The following is a 21769-nucleotide window of genomic DNA, read 5'->3' as shown; positions in this document are numbered from 1 at the left end:
TAGCCATTTACTAAACAAGGAAAAGAGAGAGCTATCCTGGATCTGGGAGTTCACATAAGTAAAGGTATAGAGATGTGACCTAGCATGAAATGAGGAAAGAGGTATTGTGTATTCACAAATGGTCAGAGAGTAGCCTTGTACAGACATAATAGTAAGGGGAGGGGACAGGGCACACAAATGGAAACTGCAGACCAGACAAAGGCCCTATTGGGTGGACTCTTTACATTACACTGAGGCTTTGACTTATATCCATGAAGCATCAGATACTAAGAAAAATTTAGATTGCACAAAGTGGCTATCAGTGCTGTGTTTTAAAGACATCATTAATGAAAACATACTGATTACATGAAAGTAGGGTTGGCTTGATTCATGGCTGTCACATATTTCTGTGTTGATGTATGGGCTTTTGCCCATCTGGTAGGAGGTTTCTCATAGCAGCTGTCCATTTGTTTTCTTCAGTGCCTTTGATGAAGACATCAGAGTTCAAAGTATGGAATTTATAAATCACACACACAAAAGTGGTACTGATCACTAATTTATGACTTGAAAAAATTGAAAAGATCATAATGAGGTAAAAGCAATAGGGAAAAATGTAATGTCCTGAAATGTACTGAACAAATCAGGAAAGGGAATGAGACTACAGCTCTTGTGAAAGCTACCTGGGCATCATTCATTTCAGGGGAGTAAACAACCTGCCAGCTGTTGCCCATTACTGAGGTTAGTTTTGAGTCTCCAAGCCTTACCCATTGCAGTTACCCCAGAGGAAGGAAACGAGATTGGTAAGAATTACTCCCCATTGTTAAGACACTTTATATCTGTTACTATGGGATGCATGTAAGTGTTTAAAGTGTGCATGCTGCAAGGAGTTAGAAGATGAGAGTAGACAAATCATAAGGCCACATTATAAAGGACCCCTCATGTCATGATAAGACTGAACTAAGATTCCTTTGAAAGTTCACTTTTTACTGGAATATACCATTGGGCAGAAGAATAAGAACTCTGGGTTGACCCCATTAACATACTTTTAGTGTTTCTATCTCAGTCTTCCTGGTAACCTCCTATATTAAGTTGAAGATGCTAGTATTAGTAAATTCCTCAGTCTCTGTGGCTGGAAGGCACCTAATTCTAAGTATATACAGAGTCTGCCAAAAAATGTATACACACTTCAAGAAAAGAAAAACTTGTATAAATATTTTAATAGTAAATTCATTAATACATTATGAGATTAATACAAGTTACCTATGGCCTGTACAATTACAAGAGATGCTGAAAGTGGTGGCCATTTTCTTCCAGGCATTTATTAGTATGCCAAAATGCTGCTTTGGGTAACCTTAGTCATTGAGATTACTGCACATGCAATTTCAATTTCTTCTCTAAGGGCCAGCAGTATAGTGGGGTTTTTTGTGATATACGATATCCTCAAGGGTCTGCCATACAAGGGTAACACCATCTGTTGAAAAAACACCATACTATTTTTTATTTCCTGAACTATGTACACATTTTTTGGCAGAAATTATATGTAGTTAAAAATGGTGATAGAAGAAATGTTATTATTTCTTCTATAAGAATTACTAGCAGTTGCTGCAGAGATGGGATTCTATTTAGATGTAATCTTGTTTTAGATTACACTCAAGAGATTATATGAAAAGCTATGTTAGTGTTGAGTGTTGCCTTCAGTAGAACTAAGTTTGTACTGATGTTGAATGCCTAAAATGGGTATACTTATTTAAATGAGTTGAGAAATGAAGGATTAGTTTATTTGAGGATAATTGAGTCATGTGAATAACATGTGTTTGTGTTTTCCTAAAGTATCTGTGCTCCCCTCACCACATCCAAAATCAAAACTAAAAAACTTTTAAACAAAAATACCTCCAGTAAACAAATTTGTGAGCCTCGGTGGAGTTGGGATTTGTGGTGGTGTAAGGGCACAAGGTTAATAGCAAGCTTATTTTTTTGGACTCTCTCTAAAACGTACCTGTTACCGTTCTGGATTCTTTTTATGTGTCATCCAGATCATTAACACAGAAGCCCTAAGGAACAAATGCAGGAGAGGAGCTGAGGCTCACAGAAGACTAATCCCAGGGTTATGCAGCTCAGTAGCCAGCAGGCCTATTTGAACTGAAATCCCGAACTTTAGAATCTTTGGCATTTGCATTCCAGCAAGGAAAGTTCTTGGGATGCAACTAGTAAGGCAAAGTCTCTAGCTAGACCTTGATGTGACTCATGAATTGCAGTGCTAGTGAAAAGTCAACAGAATCATATTCCACAATTTTACACTTATATATCATTTGAATTATCATCTTTTCAAAGTGATAAAAGATGATAGCTAGACAGAGAGACAACAGGCAGATAGGCAAATGGGTAGATTTATGTGTGGTTGGTTGGACTGACGTAAAATTATAGCTACCAGCAATTTTAGAACTTTGTTTTAAATTAAAATTATGTATGCTAATTTGCCAATTTTCTTGCCATCACTGTTTCTCTTATACATTGGGTAAAAGGCAGTTCACGAAAAGTCTTTGTAACCTTTTTTGTATATTAAATATTAAAAATATATATTATATCATATATTGTATATTCAGAGTATATTTATAGTCTGTGAAACAATGCTTTAAAGATGTACTTATTTAAACCCTTTATTATCATCCCTATTACTTTGTCAAATATGATAGTTTCAAGGGCAGGCGGATCATCTTCAAGCAGTTTCTCTCAAAATAATAGTGCTGAGGAAAATGTTGATGAATACCAGCGCTCCCACTCCTTCCACCCCTGCCCATACCACCCCCAAGAAAGTGACCAATCTCCCAACAACCAGGAAATGTGACTAGGGTGAAATGTCTACCCTTTGGCTCACAGACTAAACAGATCCCCCAAGACCATTTAGTAGTGGCAAACAAGACTGTGATGCTAGCTATTATGCTTGCTCTTCTGTAGGAACCACAGTGTTAAAATGGGCTGTGGAATCTTCCCTGCTCAGCCTCCACCCTTCCCACAGTGCTCTGCACACCATAGATCTTTGATGGGGGGAAAAAAACAAAGCAGACAGAATCTTTATGAAGGATGACTCATAGGCTTTTAAATAATCTATTATTAGTACTCCCAGATTTTCATTAAATACCTAATGTAAAATAAATCTTTTAGAAAGGATTTGAAAATAAAAATCTGTGATATTTCAGCATTAACTCTAGTTTTTGGTTAGAAGTTACTCAGTAATATCTTTGAACAGTTGGCTTTCAAAACACACCCCATTTGACCCAGAAGAAATTTGTAAAGCATTTTAGCCATTAAAAAAAGGAAAGTCTGTGTGAGCCCATTTGTTTAAACACTGGAGTGTCTTAGGTTTTGATGAATCTAACTGAAAATTTAGCTAAAAACAACTCATTGAAAGCCAGATGGCACAGCCGCCATTGTGAACCGAGCTCAACTCTCTGTTTTCTGAAGTTCATGTCGATTTAGCTTCACAGAACTCATAGTACAAAGATGTTATTAATTCTGGAATCCTCTGTACCCTAGTTAACCTCTCCACTCATCCAGCCCAAAGCAGCATATTTGTCCCTTCTTGGTCATTAATGCTTTCAGTAAAATGTGTTTCTCTTGGGTAGAAGGTGGCATAGAGATCAATGCCATTTCCTCCAGGTTTGAATAATCTTTTAAGGAAAAAAAATCCTTTAGTGGCACTAGTGAAAGCAGGATGTGGTGGACGTTCCTTAGGACCATCACAAAAGGTTTAGGAACTGCTGTAAGAAGGTGTTGTAATAGGAGAGAGAGATGGGGATCTACCTCTGAGTAGGCAAGTGGGAATTGACAGTCAAAGAGTTGGGGATCCGTGGGGCATCTGGCTAGACTGACTGACTAGCATTTGTCCAAAAGTCAGGCCAAGGTGACGAGACATCATTGGGGGAAGGTGGAGGATGGGGGACCTTATGAGATATGGAAGATGATCAGATATCAAGGATGAGGGGTTGTGAACTCTGACTTAGCAGAGTTCTTTTGCTGAAACTGAATTTTACAAAGAAGTTCGCAGATGTGCTTGGAAGAAGATTCAGACATTTGACTAAAGTTTTGCCAAGCAAGGAATCTCTGCCACATCCTCTTAAATGACATGAGACAGGCATGCTCTGCACTGCACATTACGAACTCAAGGACTTTAGTTAGGGCAAGAAGAAGGACACAAGCCTCATCAGGAATGAAAGTCAAATTATATCTTGACAGATATCTCAAAGAGCCCTGGATGAGGATCAAGGGCATGAAACATAATGACAGAGTTTGTTACTATGATTCCATGCTATGATAAAGGGCTTTGGCCTAGAAGTATCAAAAGTAGGTGCTTTTCTGTTCTGAGAATCACTTTCCATATTTTGCTTTCATATCTATGAATTCTTGCCCTTTGTTACAAGATTAGACAGGTAATTTGGTTTCTCTTCTCCCACTCTTTTCATATAGTAATCTATTGAGTTATTCCTTCCAGTTGTGGGTGGTTTGATCTTCTCAGGGTGTGAGTAAAGCGCACTATGACACAATATTCTTTCAGCTCTGTGTTCGGGTGTTTAGTGTTAGAGGTTTTTCCCATTTCAGGGGGCTCTAGGTTGGAATCCTGCGAGGGATCAATTTCTAGACCATCAGACAGACTTTCCAGAGGTGGTGAGCAACTACGAAATGAAAGCTGCCAATTGTTTCTTAGTTGTAAAACTTGAGCCTCATCCCATCAGCCATGGGATAGGTTCCTAATGGTTACTCCTAAAGACAAAGGTGGCTGCCTCCTGGCTAAAGGTTATGATTAAATGTTAGTTAGGTCCCTCTTTACAATTTGGTGTCAGCATTCTGCCTGAAAGAAAGGCCTGCCCTAAGATTTATCCCCCAAACCTTTATTAAGCACAGGCCGTGTGGCACATACATGCATACACACACACTCCTGTGTAAAACAAACACATGGTCACTGACTTTATGGGACATACACGGTGTACAAAACAATCAGAAACAGATAATCGTAACACATTGCATGGCTGACAGACCCATACATTTATATAGGGACCAAATATGTGTGTGTGTGTGTGTGTGTGTGTGTGTGTGTGTGTGTGTGTGTGTGAGCGTGTGTGCTCTTTTGTGTGTGTGTGTGTGTGTGTGTGTGTGTGTGTGTGTGTGTATGTGAGATCTTGAGTGATCCAACAAGTAAACAGGATAGAGGTTTATGAAATTGGACAGAGAAGACCATAATCAAATTGTCTTAGCTGGTTCTATAATCACCAGTCCCACAGTTTCAGAACGTGTCAGATGAACAGAAAGAAATCATAGGGACTGTGCTAAATGGCAGAAGGGGTACATATTGAGGCATGTTATCCCTAGATGAAATGGGGAGAAGTCCTAATTGGGGGTCTGGCTTGGATGAGATGTTTTTACTATAGTAAGTGGGAGCTTGGCTGACCCCACCTGAGAGGAGCCTGGATGTGGCTTTCTTGTAATGGCTTCACCAGTGTCTTGTGCAGTTAACACAGCAGTTGTTTCGAGGCCTGGGTCCCTGTTGACTTGCCTTTCTTTGATTGACAGTGTGCACTGGAAATAAGTGAGGGGAATTAGAAAACAACTACAAGGAGAAAAAATGAGTCATCCATCCATCTCCTAGGCCTTTCTCATTGGCACTTTCTCTCTGATAGTTGATACAGGTCAGTAGGGAAATCATTAACAGGATAGAGTAGCTCTTTAAGGGTTTCTTATTTATTGATGCTGATGGATTTTGGATTGTGCATTTTCTTTGTTCTGTTCCTCCACTCTGGTAGGAGTTCTAGATAAAATATTAATCATAAATTTTTTATCATTTCCAGTTGCCCAGAGATATTAAGAGTTATGACCACAAAGCCTTGGTACAGCTATATTTTATTGGACATGTATCTTCTCAGAGATGACACATATGCTTTTCATTTTGCTGCCATTATTTTTCATGGGACTGAAAGGCATCAATCAGTACTGTGGTAGAAAAGAGAAGATGAGGAGGAAATGCACCAATCTGTAAGGGCAGGGTGATGTGTTTGCAGTGGCAAGGGACATTTTCTAAATACAGGAATCAGAAAGGCTCTGTGACTTGTACTTCTGGAATGAGATTCATCAACAAGGAAACCAGAACCCAAGCCAGCAGTTCGTCCTTGGAGGTGTTTCCAGAAGCTGTGTTGCCTCAGCGATGTGGAATCCCATCTGCCCAGGCAGTGCAATGCAATCAGTCTGGGCTGGGATGAAAGAGTGGTGATGTCACATCAGCTACAGCTTGATATTTTTGCAAAGACAAGTGGGGTATAGGGAAAGGGTAATGGGAGTTGCCAGAGACCCTTGCAGTGGTCCTGGCCTCCTGCAAGCCAGTATGACATTCATAAGACAGGAAAGTGGGAATTAAAAGAAACACAGACTTGAGAGAAACTGAGTCTTGGGCTGACCTAAGCTGCTCTGGGCAGCAAAGACAAAGAAGTCCTAGGACAGCCAGTGTTTACTCACTACAAGTGTGGGGAGGGGGAAAATTGGGCAGGCCTTGGGCTGCCTGCTGATAACAGGTATCAAGCATGCAGGACTATAGAATGAGGACACGAGCATATCTTTGCTGAAGAGAACAGTTAATTCAGAGGGAAGAATTTGGAGTCACTTGACTTTGACTGGGAGTGAACTCAGCCAATCTCTCCTACGTCCAGTGTAACACAGCCGAATTATGGAGGGGCAAGAAGCTTGTGCCACGGTAGCCTGCTAATACCTGGCAGAGGTGTCTGCTACGATGGGGCAATGATGCTTGGAGAGAAGGTGCTCTGGTCGATGGTCTTCCTGGCTCTTAGTCGCCAGTGGAAACCCTAGCTGGGCTTTGCAAGAGGCACAGATCTGTTACCTGTCATGTCCCACATGTTTTTATTGTCATCAGAGTGCTTTTGTTTTTCCTTCCTGAGAAGCCAGATAACGAGGACAGAATTGCTGTGATTAGCATAAATACAATTAAAACGAACCGCACCATAACAATGAAAGCTATTTTGTGAGCATCTGCTTTGTATTTCACACATATTATCTTCCAGTTCCTATCTGGGATGGGAGATGTTACCATTATCATTATTATCAGATGAGGAATTAAGGTGGAAGTGACATAACTCCCAACATCTCACGGCTGCTAGGGTAGGCTGGAATTTGGATTCCTGTGTTGCTAAATATGTTTACACACTGCCAAAACAGTTACTTATGATGAATTAAACCTCCATTCATGTTGAGCCTGAGTTCCCAGTCCGAGAGTGCCTGCCCTGTCCATCGTGGGAGGGTTCCTCGACTCTTCCAGCCCCCTAGGACCCCAGCAGACATTAGAGGCTTCTTTTGAAATGGAACAGGTAAGCACTGCCTCTTTCTTGACTTCATGCTTCCTATCCTGACCACTTGTGTGTGGCCACTTACCACACCAGGACAAGTTAGATCCAAAGCAAATACTTTGTGGTGGGTATTTTCAAGTGTAAAGAAAGAAGGCGAAGATGTGCAGGCCTGGGAAAGTAGGTGAGTCTCTCAGCAGCCCTTCTGTTGCTCCTGATGTTTTCACAGCAAGCTAAAGACATGTAGAGACACACTCTCCCTTCTGGGGAGATTAAGATGACTCTCTCCATGAAGACGGCCAAAGTCATTGAGCACTTCTGAGTGAACATTTATAAGGTGTGGGTGAAAACTACAGGGAATTTTTAAATTAAAAATTGTTTTACTCCAGTTAAGGACACATTACCATTGATCTCCTCACTTTGAACACACTTATCCCATTTTTCTTGTCACCTTCTGAAGTTTTCCTGGGAGCCTCTTGCATCACTATTTTTAATTGCTCTGTCCTGGCTGCCTCCGTGTCCTAAATTAATTCAAATCATTGCCTTTCATGGTCATCTTGACTTTGGGAAAGAGCCGGAAGTCACATGGCACAGGTGTGCTAAATAAGATGGATAAAAACACATGGTAAGGCCCTTAACAAGCTTGCCTTTGATCTGGATGGAACTCAGTAGCAGCATTCACTGTATTTTTTATCACTTCTTATAAAAACACAAAAAAGAACTTCCAGAACTTTAGAAAATAACAAAAATAAGAGAATGTATTCAAGCAAGGAGGAATGTTTTGAGGGGGGTTAATGGCAATATTTTTTTGCCACAACAATTCTTTAAAATTTTAAACATTCACTGTAGATTTGACCATAGCACATAGAGCCGCCCACTCCAAGGGATCTCCAGTCTTCATCCCAGGTAGGCTGCTTCCGGGTGCCCATCTGGATTCAATAAAGATGCCCTGCCACCAGAATGCAGTGGTTCGGAGTCCATTCATCCCCACCAGTGGTGATAGTTTCTCTTTGTAAATCAAATGACTCCTTAAGGATTCACCCTCTTTAAGGTTCTGTTTTACCTTGAAGCTTAGAGGAAATTGCCTGAAGAGAATATAGTATTTCAAGAGGTATTTGAGAAATAGCTTTCCCAGGACTCTTCGGGTTCAGCCCATTGTCCTCTGTGTGTGTGGTTTTTGTTTTTCAGCATCCCAAAGTATTGCAGAAGACATTTCCCCAGCTGTCATGTTTGGTTAAGAAGATAGCCCCTCCCCACTTGGACATCCTGGCTCTTTTCTAGCAAAATGTTCTGCCTCTCTCCACTGCGCCTCATAAGCTAATTAACCTCTTTATGGAGCTTCCTTCTCCTTATTTAAATTCTCAGCTGATCTTTCTCTAGTCCCTGAGCCTTGGGATTTATAGAGTCAGATGTTGAATTCCTGACAGTGTGAAAACATCTGATAGTTTGATTTCTGCTCTTAGGTACAGTGAAGTAGGCATTGGATGTAGAGAACATAATTAACAAAAAAAACAACAAACAAAAAGCACCAGAACTTGGTGAAGTCCTAAATCAACAGTCATGTTCAAAATGGGAGTGAGGCAGTGCGCAGTCTTTCCTTTTGTCTTGATAGAAACTATATTTTATTTTTTTCTCTGAGCAGAGTTAGTAAATGCCTGTTTTATTGGCTGCTCAGCGTACTTTGTTATATAATTCTACTCTTTTCTGTGACTCTATTGAACTACCTACCACCTACTTCTCCCGAGGAACTAGAATTCCTACATACACACTGTGCATATGAACCCAAGAGATGGAGTAAATTTCAAAACCATGAAGAACTTGGAAAGTGCAAAGCAGACTCTCGTGGTATTTAGGGATTTTCAGTGTCCTTCCAACAGAACAAAATATTTCTGAAACGTTGAGTGGCACTTACACCTGTGATCGTCAGTGGTACTCTGGGACAGGAGCCATGACGCAAACTCAGCTCTGTTCATTTGGGCCTGGGGCACAGAACATTCTTTTAAGCGCGTTCAGCTTGAATTTGTCCTGAATAATCAAACAACTTTGTATTTACTCTCTGCTCCTTTTGAAGAAGCAGTATGGTGGATACTTGGGAAGGTCTTATTTTTTTTAATTTGCCTTTGCAAGATGTTTTAAAATCTGTTGACGAGCAGGTGATATCAACATAGTGAATTAAAAAAAAACATCTACAGCTTGTATCTGGTGTTTGCAAAGCAGGGCACTTTCAAAATGATTTGTAGATTTCGTCTGAGATTGTCTTCACCCTAGCTAAGACATGAGCATCATTTCCAACCAAACAGCTTTTGTCACCCAGACAGCTCTAGAAAAATCTACTGCTTCCTCATGGGGAGTATAGGGATAGATCTTCAGGAAGCCTCTTGGTTTATGTGAACCTTGAATTTCCATAACTCAGGTGGTAATAAATGTTTTTCTGACTATATGGGGTTTTGTTTCTTTGAAGAACTTTATACTCCTTTATTTTCCAAATTGAATTGACAAAAATAAAACACCTTGCAACCTCAGAATCATTATAATCCATCAGAATAAGAAATGGTTATAAACCAAATTTAGAGGAAAAAACCTGAAGTAGAGCAGCACTGAAGTAAGTGATTTTCAGATACATCAGAAATGGCTTTCTCACTTTGAATTTTTGAAAAGCCATGTAATTAATCTACACACTAAATTCCTTTTCATTTTGCTTTCAGAACAATTCTCAAAGCCATTACCATACCCGATATGAGAACATATTTATCTTGCTTATTCGAACACAGTGAAAAATCAGATCCTTTTTTCTGCAAAAAGCTTTTATGCACTTACATTTTGCATATCAATTCTTTTTTGTTATAAGATGGAATTAAAAGAATGGGTATCTATTTTGTGTTATCTGCCCACAAACCTTATCACAAAATGATTGATAAGGGCCATAAAATGAAGATTTCCATTTAGCTCTTAACGTGTTCATCCTACAAGGATAGGTATATATATTTCTATATATTTGTGTCTGTATTTGGCAGTAGGTGAACATCTTCATTCAGTAGTGAAAATTTCATCAATAGTAGCATTGTTTTCTACCACAAACAAGACTTGTGGATTGGTAATATCAACACAGTGCAAAACTTCGAGGTGATGCTCATATCTAACTTCATTTGTTTTGGTGATATAGGTATACCTAGAAACTAAATTTATAATTACAGGCAAGAAGTCTGGGTTTATATATGGGACTGTGGTAGATATGGAGAGGGGTGAACAAATATTAAAACCCTAAGAATTGAGTTCCTGGTAGTGTACATAAAGCCTAAAATTCTGTAAGTTAGTTCATTAACCTTTCCTCTTGTCTCAGGCAGATAGAGGAAGGGTATAGAGTAGTCTGGTATCAGAAGAAATGGAGAATGTGTGTTTAAAGGTCAATTTGACTTTTTATGAGCATTTTAAGGCTTTATTCTATAGAATGACTTTACTAGTCCACAACTACATTAAGAAGATCAGTACAAATGCTAAAAGTTACTATTATTTTCTTGCTAAAATTAACATTTCCCTGAAGGAAGAGGAAACTAAGTGTAGTTATTAGTCATTTACATTTTCATGTCAATTAAAGATTTACAAGAGCATTAAAAAAGTAAAACAAATGTTAAGAGGGATGGAAATGAATGGTTACCTGAGCTGTGCCCAGAAAACAGACCTGGAAAAGCACACTTTATAATTTGCCCATCATGTTTTTATTAAAATGATGGAAAGCTGCCTAATTTCATTCTTTGTTCTATTGATTTCTCCAAAACTATTAATACATAGAATAAAGACATTTCTTGTACTTTTCTCATCTCCATGACCTATTTTTTAACTTAATTTTGTGAATTTTGTCTTGTAGAGGAGAGGTTGGCTGGTTTTGATGGATCAGGGCTCCCTTTGGGGAGGTTCTTGGGAAAGGTGGTAAGTTTGTTGTTTGAATTTTCTTTAGGGTCTTGGAGGTCCAGCCAGTTGAAGCTTCTTAGCTGTGACATTTGAGAGATTTTTTTTTTTCAGTTTTGTCTACTAATTTCTTGTAGTCTTGGAATCAGATCTGTGGGAAAGGAAATTAACTCAGTTCTTTGGTCCCAAGTACAAAGCAGTTGTTGAGGCGTCAGAGAAGCAAGTTACATCCTTATGGTGGAGCTTTAGCTGGGTTTACCAAACAAGCCAAGCTTCAGTATGAAAAAAATGGAGCCATAGTATGGTGCCTGCACTCAAGTTACCTTTCAAACTCCCTTGAGCTCCAGAGGGACTGTTTTGAAGTCATATTTTAATATTCCCAGATATTTTATTTATTTTACAACGTGGATTGAGCATAGCTTATTTCCCCCTAAGGAAAATTGCGCTTTCTGAAGCACTTCTCTACCATCTTCTATTTAAATGTTCTGAAGTGCCTCCCCTTGCTTTAGTTGGTAAAATCCTAGCTATTGATTTTTCATGTTCTTTAGGACATAGATGGTGTCACAGGACTGTATGCTACCCCCTATCCCACTGCCTTCAGTCTGTTTTGCTTGCTGACAAAATCTGTGTTAGGTTTTTCCCTTATAAAGATGGAATTAACTATGCTTCTTTCTTATATCAAAGTTACGTTGTGGTTGTCAAATAACCAATTCTGCGCAAAGATGGAAAATGTTCCTCGGATTTATGCTCTTAGGCCAATGCCTGCTTTGGTATTTTACCTTCTAAGTGGGGAGACCAATGCAGAGTTAGCACAGTTAAATGTTAATATGTGTCCCAGCTATCTTGAATATCGAAAGAGTTTTTTTTAATGCTATAAAATGAAAACTTATGTCACTCAGGTAGTGTTGTGTTGTATACAAGATGCCATGTCTTTTCATCAGTTTGTTTACATCTTCTCCTTCCCCTTTTCTTCTCATTTTTAGTTTCTGTTGCCTTTATAAGTGAACATGTTACTTTTTCCACCAGCCAGATAGCTATGGTTTCCCAGTTCTTGTGTTGAGAACATTTAGTCAGAGGTAAATTTTGAGTACGAGTCAGTCATCTGTCTAGTCCTTACCGACTGTCCACTGAACCCTAGGTTATAATCAGCTGGTGAGCGTAGGGAAAGTACAGAGGTGTGCTTGCTCTCACATGCTGCTTACACTGAAGACATTTATGCAAGGAAAGCAGCTGCAGGGAAATGAAATTTTGGGACCAAAGCTATTAAGTAAAGAGATAATACACACACACACACACACACACACACACACACACACACACCAGCATTTATATAATTGGGCATCCTTTACTTCATGGTGGAAAATTTCACCTATTCCTTTAACAAACATTGCAATGGCCCCACATTTTTCGGAGCTGTCTTCTTTTGGTAATGAAATCCATAAACTACAACTTTCTTTTTGTCTCATCATTTTAACTTTTTATCCAACTTGACCCTCCACTTTCCTTACCAGTTTAGAATGATATTAAATGCAAAATAAAAAATTCTCCAAGAGACGGGCTATAAATTCTTCTCAATATTCAAAGGAATGTGGTGATGACAGTTTCAAAATAACTGAAGCATCACTACTATCAGTGTGTAGAGGCAACATCCATTTTGAGCACAAGTCCTGGAAGTTTTGCAGTACAAAATTGGATGTATTATTTATGTTATCAAATAGTATATTTGTGAAATTCAAGTTCTTGATAATATGGGCCTCAGCTAAATGTATATACTCTCTGGGTCTGACTTAGATTAAAAAAAAAAAAATCTCATGATCAGCAGCATCTCTCAATGGTCTAGCTTTGGATAGCCAGCCTGCCCAGGCCAAAATAACTTACCTGTAGAGAGTGGTAGAAACAGTGATAACTACAATGCCATTATTACCTTGCTCTTATTTATGAGCCTATCAGTTCATGTCATTACCCAAATATATTCAAATATCTGGGGCCTCCATCAGCATGAGCAACCAGCCTCATCCTGGACCGGACCAGAAGTTCCTGACCCCTTTCCCCCTTGAAATAATTATCTTCTAATGGACTCATCACTTCTTCCTCCATTTTTCTCCGTTATTCTTCCTCCGAAATTCTCACAGTCGTGCCCTTGAGCTGCGTCGTCAGCTTATTCTCAGGCTGTGTGCGGGTTCCAATGTGCTCTCACTGTCTCAGGTCTAACAGATTGTTACCCACCTTTACACTGTCTGGCAGTTGACATGTAATAGATGCTGCTTTCTATAGGATCATACTGTTTTCCCTTCTTCTGTTTAGATAAGCTTCAACCATTTGTGGGTGACATACACATTTTCAGATTCACCATAACACATTAAATCTATGACTATTTGTTATTTGGAGCCTTTGAACATGATACACTACTTTTGAAATTATTTTTCATTACTACATATTTCAAGTACATAATATTAGCATTTTTTGTGTGGAGTTGGTATATGGACATAACATATCTAATTCCTCTTTTATTCCTTTCTCTTCCCCATCTCCCTTACACCTCTTGATTCCCTTTCCATTTGAGAAAGGCCTATCTTTCTACTTTTTATTATCTACCTTTTATTTTACTCTTTATAATTTGGTTTTCTTGTGTAAGAGCAACTATGTGATATCAAGCTTGTGTGTCTTACTTATTTCACTTAAAATTGTGATCTCAACATGCATCCATTTCTTGCAGATGACCCAAGTTTATCTTCTTTATGGCAAAGTAGTGCTCCACTGTGTGTAAACACCACATTTTCTTTATCTCTTCTTCTTATTGATGGAGATATAGGCTGCTTCCAAGACTTAGCTATTATGAATTTTGTTGCTATGAACATGAATATGCATGTGTCACTGTAATATGATATCTTTGACTTTTGGGGGATGATATTAAAAGGAGAATAGCTGTGTTGTTCAAATGGAATTTCTGTTTTTAGCTTTTAGATGAATCTCCATATCGATTTCCATAGTGGTTGCTTTAGTGTACATTCCCATCAACCACGTAGAAGGTTCCTTTTTCCCCACAGCTTCATTGGCATTTTCATTATTTGATTTCTTGATTTTGATAATGGTGTTGGATGACATCAACTGTGATTTTGATAGAGGACTCTAAGACCCCTAAAATATCAGTCAAACTTCCAAATGCAAAGCAATAATCAAATGCATTATAGAATTTTAGTGTTATAGAGTTTATAAAAATTTCATGTTAGCTAATGCAGTTCTTACAATGTCAGGTGTCATTCCTCTGGTTTTACAAATGGAAACTCAGGCTCAAAGCGATATGAGTGAGTTGCCTGTGGTCACACACCTATGGGCGGACAATCCCTGGCGCAGATCTGAGCGTCTCTGACCGGAGCTGGTGCAGTATTGCTCCCACCTGCCACAGCTGAAGGAATTGGAGTCCTTGCTTTTTACTGAGTTAGGTGCATGTCTTGGAGAGCTAACATAGAAGGAGTTAATACCAGTGGGCACAAATGTCAGGGGTGACTTTGATATTCATTTTTTCCTAGACTTCCAAGTTTGCTTGATTGGAGCATAATTGATTTTTAAAAGGTATAACTCTATCTTCTAGGATTCCTTTGTGCCTGAACACTTTTGGAAACCAGGGCTTGGGTTACATCAGAATTTTGAAGGTGTTGAAGCTATTTGACCTAAACCTCACTTCTGTGAGGAAGCTGTCCTGTCCATTTGCCCTGGTTCCTAGGTGAACACATCCAATTGATCGCTCCCAGGTTTGCTCATGGGTGCTGGAGGTTCTGCTCCTACCAGAAGGCACAACTTCCATCTAGTTATGGCTGAGCTCCCCCTGAGAAGGGAAAGATCATTGTGTCCTAAAGCAGTTGGGATAAATTCCTGAACACGAAACATTGAAGCTAAGGAGTAGAAGTTGGGTGAACTTTGAAAAGATATTACCACATGAGTGTTGCAAAGACCCTGGCCTTCCTAGCTGTGTGACTTAGTGATCGGACCTCATTCTTCTCACCAGTAGAATGACGTGGTCATAGTACATCACACAAGGTATGTTGGCTTAAATAATAACCCATGTAAAATCTTAGTTGGCAAGAACATACTCAGCAAAAGCAAGCTCTTTGTTCCCAGGCCAGTGAGAAATCAGGACAATGAGGAATAGCTGAAAAGAAGTGGCCGCTTAGGTTGAATGAGTTGGATGGTCCCCAGCTGAGGAAGTACAACCCAGCCTGCCTCAAATAAGTGAAATGAATAGCTATGGAGTACTTGTATATAGAATAGGCTTTCCTTCTGGCCCTTTGCTTACTATATAATAAAGGTTGGTAATAACTAATATCACAGGTAGCAAAAATGCCATTTTTTTCTTTGTACTTTTCATAATAAATTATTCAAGGTGGAATTATAATAGCATTTATCACCATTATTCCACTTGAATATGTCTGTATGGCTGTAATGTCCTACGGGTTGCCCAGGACTGGCTTAGCAGTAATTAATTGCAATTTAGGCCTCTAATTTGCCATTTCCATACTATCATTCCATCCTGTCAACCCCTTTAGATTAGCAGCAGACACTCTGTCTTGTCTGGTAATGGTAATAGAGAGCCTGAAAAATTCTTAATCAAAGAAAATGACAGTTCCATTTACATTTGAACGAATCCGATGCTCACATTTGCATGCATAAATGTAACTGGGCTTAAAATATGTGTTCTAATATATTTATTTTGCTTAATCTTCCTAAATCATCTTGATACAGTCTTGTGCTTGGTAGGTAGTAGAGTGTAGTATAGAGAAATAATGCCAGACATGCCACTTCAGGCTGGATTTATGTTTTATGAGATAAAATGGTTCTTAACTATTTTTATTACCATGTTAGGTATCTAGTTACTTTTAGTGCTTGTATTAATAAGGAGCCACTATGCAAAGATGCATTTTAAAAGAATTTCATAAGCTTCCACACTCCAGGTAATAACCAGAATACTAAAGATAAAACTGTCACTTTCATTTGCATGTTAAGTCAGATTTATAGTTTTCCTTCATTTATGACTTGGTTGTAGTCTGAAAGCAAAATTACCATTGTATTATTTTGTGTTCAAACGTTGAAATAGAAAGGTACTAAATGAAATTATTTTATATGAAAACAGAAGAGGATTTGGCGGCAAAGACCTGTGTTGAATCCTTAGTCTTGTCATTAATTAACTGGGAAATTGAATATGTACCTATTATTTGGCTTACCTATAAAATGGTAAACATTGATGCTGTAGTTGTATATTTTTACCTGAAACAACAACACACACCTGTGGCTCAGACCCTGCCCTTATGACCCAAGTCTGCTCTATTTTTAAAATCATAAATTTGCAGAATTCCACTTTTGGGCCACAGCCTTTGATTCTTCTGGTTTGTACTCCCTCAGACGTGTGCACCTGTTCTTTGATGTTCTGTAAGCCCTCTGGTATCTTTTGTCAGTTTCTCGGTCCCTATGAAACTTTAATAACTTGTCTTTCCAGCCTTGGGCCTCATGATTTCTTAATTTAATCATTTTTTGTCAACACACACTATTTCCCTTGTCCTTTGTTCTTCCAAAACATCCAACTTGCAGGCTCCTTACCTTTGAACAATTTAGGTATTGATTTTGTTTTCTGCATTTGGGCTGCAGGACTCAACTTAGAACTCCTAAATAATCTCTTGAGTAGTTGCCCTGAAGGTTCACCTTTCTCCTCTACTCCCTTCGGTGACCCTACCTTGGTTACATTGGCAGGTGACTTTCTCCTGTGCCTCTAGAAGACTGGAGTCGCTGGACAGGTATTCCATGCTGGACGGAGAAATACCTCTTTCTCTCTCCATAAACACATGCATTTCTACCCACACTTTATCACCTGTCCTGTCTTGGTACAAGACTTTTCCCTCCATGTTCAAAAACTTCCTCTTCCTTCTATTTCTGGTATCTTCCCCATCTCCCTTTATTGCTTCTTTCCTCTCTGTTTGAGATCCTGACTGGTCTAATGGTTGCCAACACTGTGAGGAATAGAAGAACTGCAGTCCTAGAGCTGGGTGGTAGTGGGTGGGGAAAGGGTAAGAAAGAACATGGTGAACAAGTGGCCTTTTAGGATCCAGTCTGATCCTGACTTCCATTTAAGCCCTTAATGTCCTTCTCCCTAGCGTGGCATGAGAAGTTGTTCTTTATTGGGACCCTGTCTTCTGCTCCAGCCTTACTTCCTGTTTCTTTCTATACATTTATGACATCATAGCCACACACAGATTCAGACATGTCCTGATATGCTGGCCAGTTCCCTTATGCTCAGCACCTTAAATGTCTCTTCCTCTCTTTCCCTGAACTAGTCTGGATCAATTGGGACTGAAATGAAGTAGTATCTTTGTACCACTCCTATCCTGTCTACACTGCATGCTCCATCAGTGCTGGGGACTTGTGGGCCATCTGTCTATCACAGTATCACTTTCTCAACCTGGGAACTGTTTCTGAAAACTCCTCTGTAAGAAGGTATAACTGAAAACCCAAGGGAGAAACGAGTGCTACAAAGACTAGGTTGTAAAACTACTAAAAATTTGTGCAGTCAAGTGAAAACTCTTGAGAAATAATATTTACTAAAATGAAGCAACAAACTGCAGCAAGTGAAATGAACATCAGTGAAATGTTGCTAACCACATTGAAGAACAGGTATTTTGGACAAGTTAGGTGACTTCTTTGTGCCTTTGTTTCCATTTTTGTAGAATGAGGATACTAATAATAGCTACTTCACAGCTTGCTACAATGAGTGAATGTTTGTGAAATACTTAAAAGGGTGCCTAACATAGTAGGTGTTCACTATTAGTAATTTTCATTTGCCAGCTCTGATTTCTATCCCGTTTATTATTTCCAGCCTCCTATTTTTCTCAGGTGATTATATTCTGTCTTGTTTTGAGGTACGAATGAATATAAAGGTACATTTTTGCAGACTGTGTTCTCTACCCACGTGTTCAGTGATAACCTGTGTATTGCTCTTTGTTGCTGAGCCACCTTAGTTCCCACTCTGGTCTCAAGGTTCACCTCAATATTTAGCATGGAAAATTTGGGTGAGGTTTATCTAAGGACTTCAGCTCAGGGTGGTGGTAGAACAGTGTAAGCATGATCTTGTCAGCCTCTCCTGCCACATTTATTTTACCTCTCCCTCTCTCAATCTCCCTCCAGCTGAAGTGTGACCCCACTTTTTCCTGCCCCTGCTTCTTTCTGTACATTTTCAACACTGCCCTACACAGCTTGTACTTTTGTTACTTATATTCTTCCTTTGTTTCCTACCCCCAGATTTCCCTTTTTTTAATTTTACTTTTTCCGAAAGGACTTGGCATTCATTTGCTTACATTAGCATATTTACAGTAATAAAAATGTGTTACAAGAGAAAGCCATGATTGTAAGATCTGTGAAAGCAAGAAATGGCATTTTATGCATCTTTGTATTAAAGTGGGCATTCAGTGATAAACAAATTAATCCTTGGATTCAAGGGTCCAAAGCAAATGAGATGTAATTTATAGGAAGGAAAAATCACTACACAGGATGTTAAAATCTAATCTATTCTTTCCCTTTTTCATTATAGATCACTGTAATGCCTCATCATACCAAAATACTGAAAAATTATTTTTGCAAAATATCTTAAAATGCTGTTCCAACCTTCCTTTGCAACTCTGACCCTTTAGTCACTGTCACAAATTTACTTTATAAGAAAATCGGAATTTTTACATTATGGCTTGAGTCTATTGTTTCTCTTATTTTAGTATGAAAAAGTGATCTACTGTCTTGGTGACATTCATATATTTCATAACTGTTATTGTATTTTTCCTCAGCTTGTTCCTGAAGCTATGATACTAGTAATTCCCATTTACCCAGTCATTTTAGATCACTTTCATAAGGTCCTCTAAATTCTCCAACTTTGATTTAAATTGTAGAGTTTGTGTTAATTCCATCTGTAACAAAATTCAGTGTTGAGCAAAAGTCCAAAGTCTCTGTCTCAAAGGGCTTATCTCTCTACTACCCCGGTACTGCTTTAGATCCAGATGAGGTGGAAATTCAACAGATCTGAGCCACTAAGCTCTTTGTTACTTTATTGGTCAGCTTTGCATTTGCAGAGACAAAATGCCCAACACCCATAACTTAAAGGAGAAGAGGTTTAACTTGACTCATGTTTTCATGAGCCATGATCTACTGGCTCCAAGGCAGAAACATCATGGCCCAGCAAGACAGTGGAGCAAAACTGTTTAGTTCATGGGGGTTGGGAGATAGAGCAGGGAAACAAGTGTCAGGTGGGGAGGGGTGAGGGACCAGTGTACTACCCAAGGCCATGCCTTCATGACCTACCCAAACACCTCTAGATACCATAGGCAACTCCTATGCCAATCAAGTTGACAATGAAGCTTAACTGTCACAATTCCAACTTTCTTTTCCCAATCATTTACTTCAGTACTGTGTTTCCTATGATCTTTGAGAGCACTGGAAATCCAGAAAGATACTGTTCATAAATGAATCAGTATAGTTATGTGTGAAATATTTACTAGTTGCAAAGTTTACACAGATCTTTCCAAGTGGCTTCTTTGCTCAATTTTTAAAATCTCACAGTAATTTTAGGACTTACATTATCAACACATCACTATGGAATGGATTTTTCTAAAAATGAAGTATATTAAATATGGGTTTGTTAATAAAATATAATAATTCATTTCCATATAACTTTAGTAACTTAGAAGTCAATGGATTAAATTCTAAGTTGAAATCATGTTGATTTTCTTCATTGTATCTTCCCCTAAAACTGGGAGAAACATCAGACTAAAGATTTTAGGGTGACTAATATAAATGGGGATGCAGGAAGTTCCTTTTTCTGCTATTATTTATTAAGCCTTTTGAGAACCCTCACCTCCAGGAAAGTGAATACGTTTGAGAAGTGTTTGAATACTGAATTTGAGTTGAAGAGTATCTGTGCTGAGAATAACATAGCACAAAATTAAATCTCATCATGGCCTAAGAAAACAACCCTTCTCAAATACACTTCAGTAGTTTTTTGCAGTAGTGTTGCTATTAGAGGGCTTAAATTAGGGAGGGATATCTTCTTGTCTCTTGGTAAAATAATTTAGGTGCTTTTAGAGTAATATTGTATTTCCTAAAGAACACATATATTAGAGATTTTTTCCCCCAAAATAAAATGTCAAAATTTGATGTTGGTCATGACTAACTTTCAGTGACTTCTGAGGAAATAGAAGTTTATATTTCTATTAGCCTTCCTTTAGGAGTAAACTCCATTAAGATGAAATTAAGGGCTGGGGATTTAGCTCAATGGTTCCACTGCCTGCCTTGCAAGCACAAGGACCCGAGTTTGATTCCCCGTTACCAAAATAAAAAAAAAAAGAAATTAAAATAGTCGGGCAAGAACTGTAAATAATTTTAGTAATTTTAGACTTGTGATTCAGTTTTCTCAGAGATGGATATAGTGCTTTCAATACAATTGATGCTCAAAAAGTAGTCCTTCAATTTATGAGGTTGCCAATATGTTTAGCTCAAGGAGATCCATTCATGGGGAAAGGGCTTCTTGGAGCTATATGAAAATGTGGCTTGTGACCAGGATAGGGAGGTATTTTATTTTTATTATAAATATTATGCTCATTGTATGTGAAATTATTAGATTTTCTTCATAATTCCTTTCTTTGTAAGAACTTGCCATTTTCCAATATGCACAGGAATCTACTTAATTTATAAGAAAGATATATTTTAGGAAGTGTTTCATTTGCTGCCATGTTCATTAACAATAGAATGGTGTACTGATTGCATTTTGATATTCTGTGGTCTCCTGCATAGTAATTATCAAGGTGATATAACTACATTGCAATTTCTCCTGAACAACAAAAACAAAAAGTAGACTCGCTAAGATGAGCCATAACAATTTACTACACCTGGTCACTTCTGTTTGAATTTTAATCTTGTAAAGGAAAAGGGCGTAGCAAATGCCTTTCCTTACAAAATCCATTGAAAGTCAAAGAGATCTGTTGCAAAACTGAAGACTGATCACATTTTAAATAGAACACACACACACATTTGTTCCTTCAGCTCTTTTCCATTAATTTCCCAAGAGTTTTCATCCATTCGGAATTGTTTTCTGAAATATTTTCTCAATAGATATTTTTAAAACTGTAAAGCTGAAACATGTTTGAAAAGTGTAACCTTTAAAAGCATCATATATACAGTTGTTACCCAATTTTCAGTATATAGATCTGTGAACTGTTGAATGTCCATCTGTAATTCATACATTAATATTTCTATTAAATTGCTGTGTTTTATTGGTTTATTACATCTAAGATAAAAATTTTTTTTTGGTTAAGAGTTTTAGGGCTATCATAAAGTACATTTGAATATTTGAAGACCCATAGTCCATTTATTTTCCTTAAATGAGCACCATTTTTAATTTTCTTAATATCCTCCCTGAAGACTGAATCCAAAAAGAAATGAACAATTAATATTGCAAGTGTAAGATTGCTGAGTCAAAAGCTAAATAAATGCAGACTTCCTGTCTTTGGTAGCAATCA

At 38.3% G+C, this 21769-nt stretch overlaps 1 protein-coding gene across 4 annotated transcripts in view; it reads left to right on the top strand.

Moving 5' to 3' along the window:
- Positions 1-21769, top strand: part of Tnik (TRAF2 and NCK interacting kinase) — a 367212-nt gene that overhangs the window by 181362 nt on the left and 164081 nt on the right. The gene's annotated exons all lie outside the window — the stretch shown is intronic.

The sequence above is a fragment of the Fukomys damarensis genome, unplaced genomic scaffold (genome assembly GCF_012274545.1).
Source record: "Fukomys damarensis isolate Sample0158 unplaced genomic scaffold, DMR_v1.0_HiC HiC_scaffold_12, whole genome shotgun sequence".
In the NCBI taxonomy this organism is placed as follows: domain Eukaryota; kingdom Metazoa; phylum Chordata; class Mammalia; order Rodentia; family Bathyergidae; genus Fukomys; species Fukomys damarensis.
Note: the sequence above shows the minus strand (reverse complement) of the source record. Positions and strands in the feature narration are given on the sequence as shown.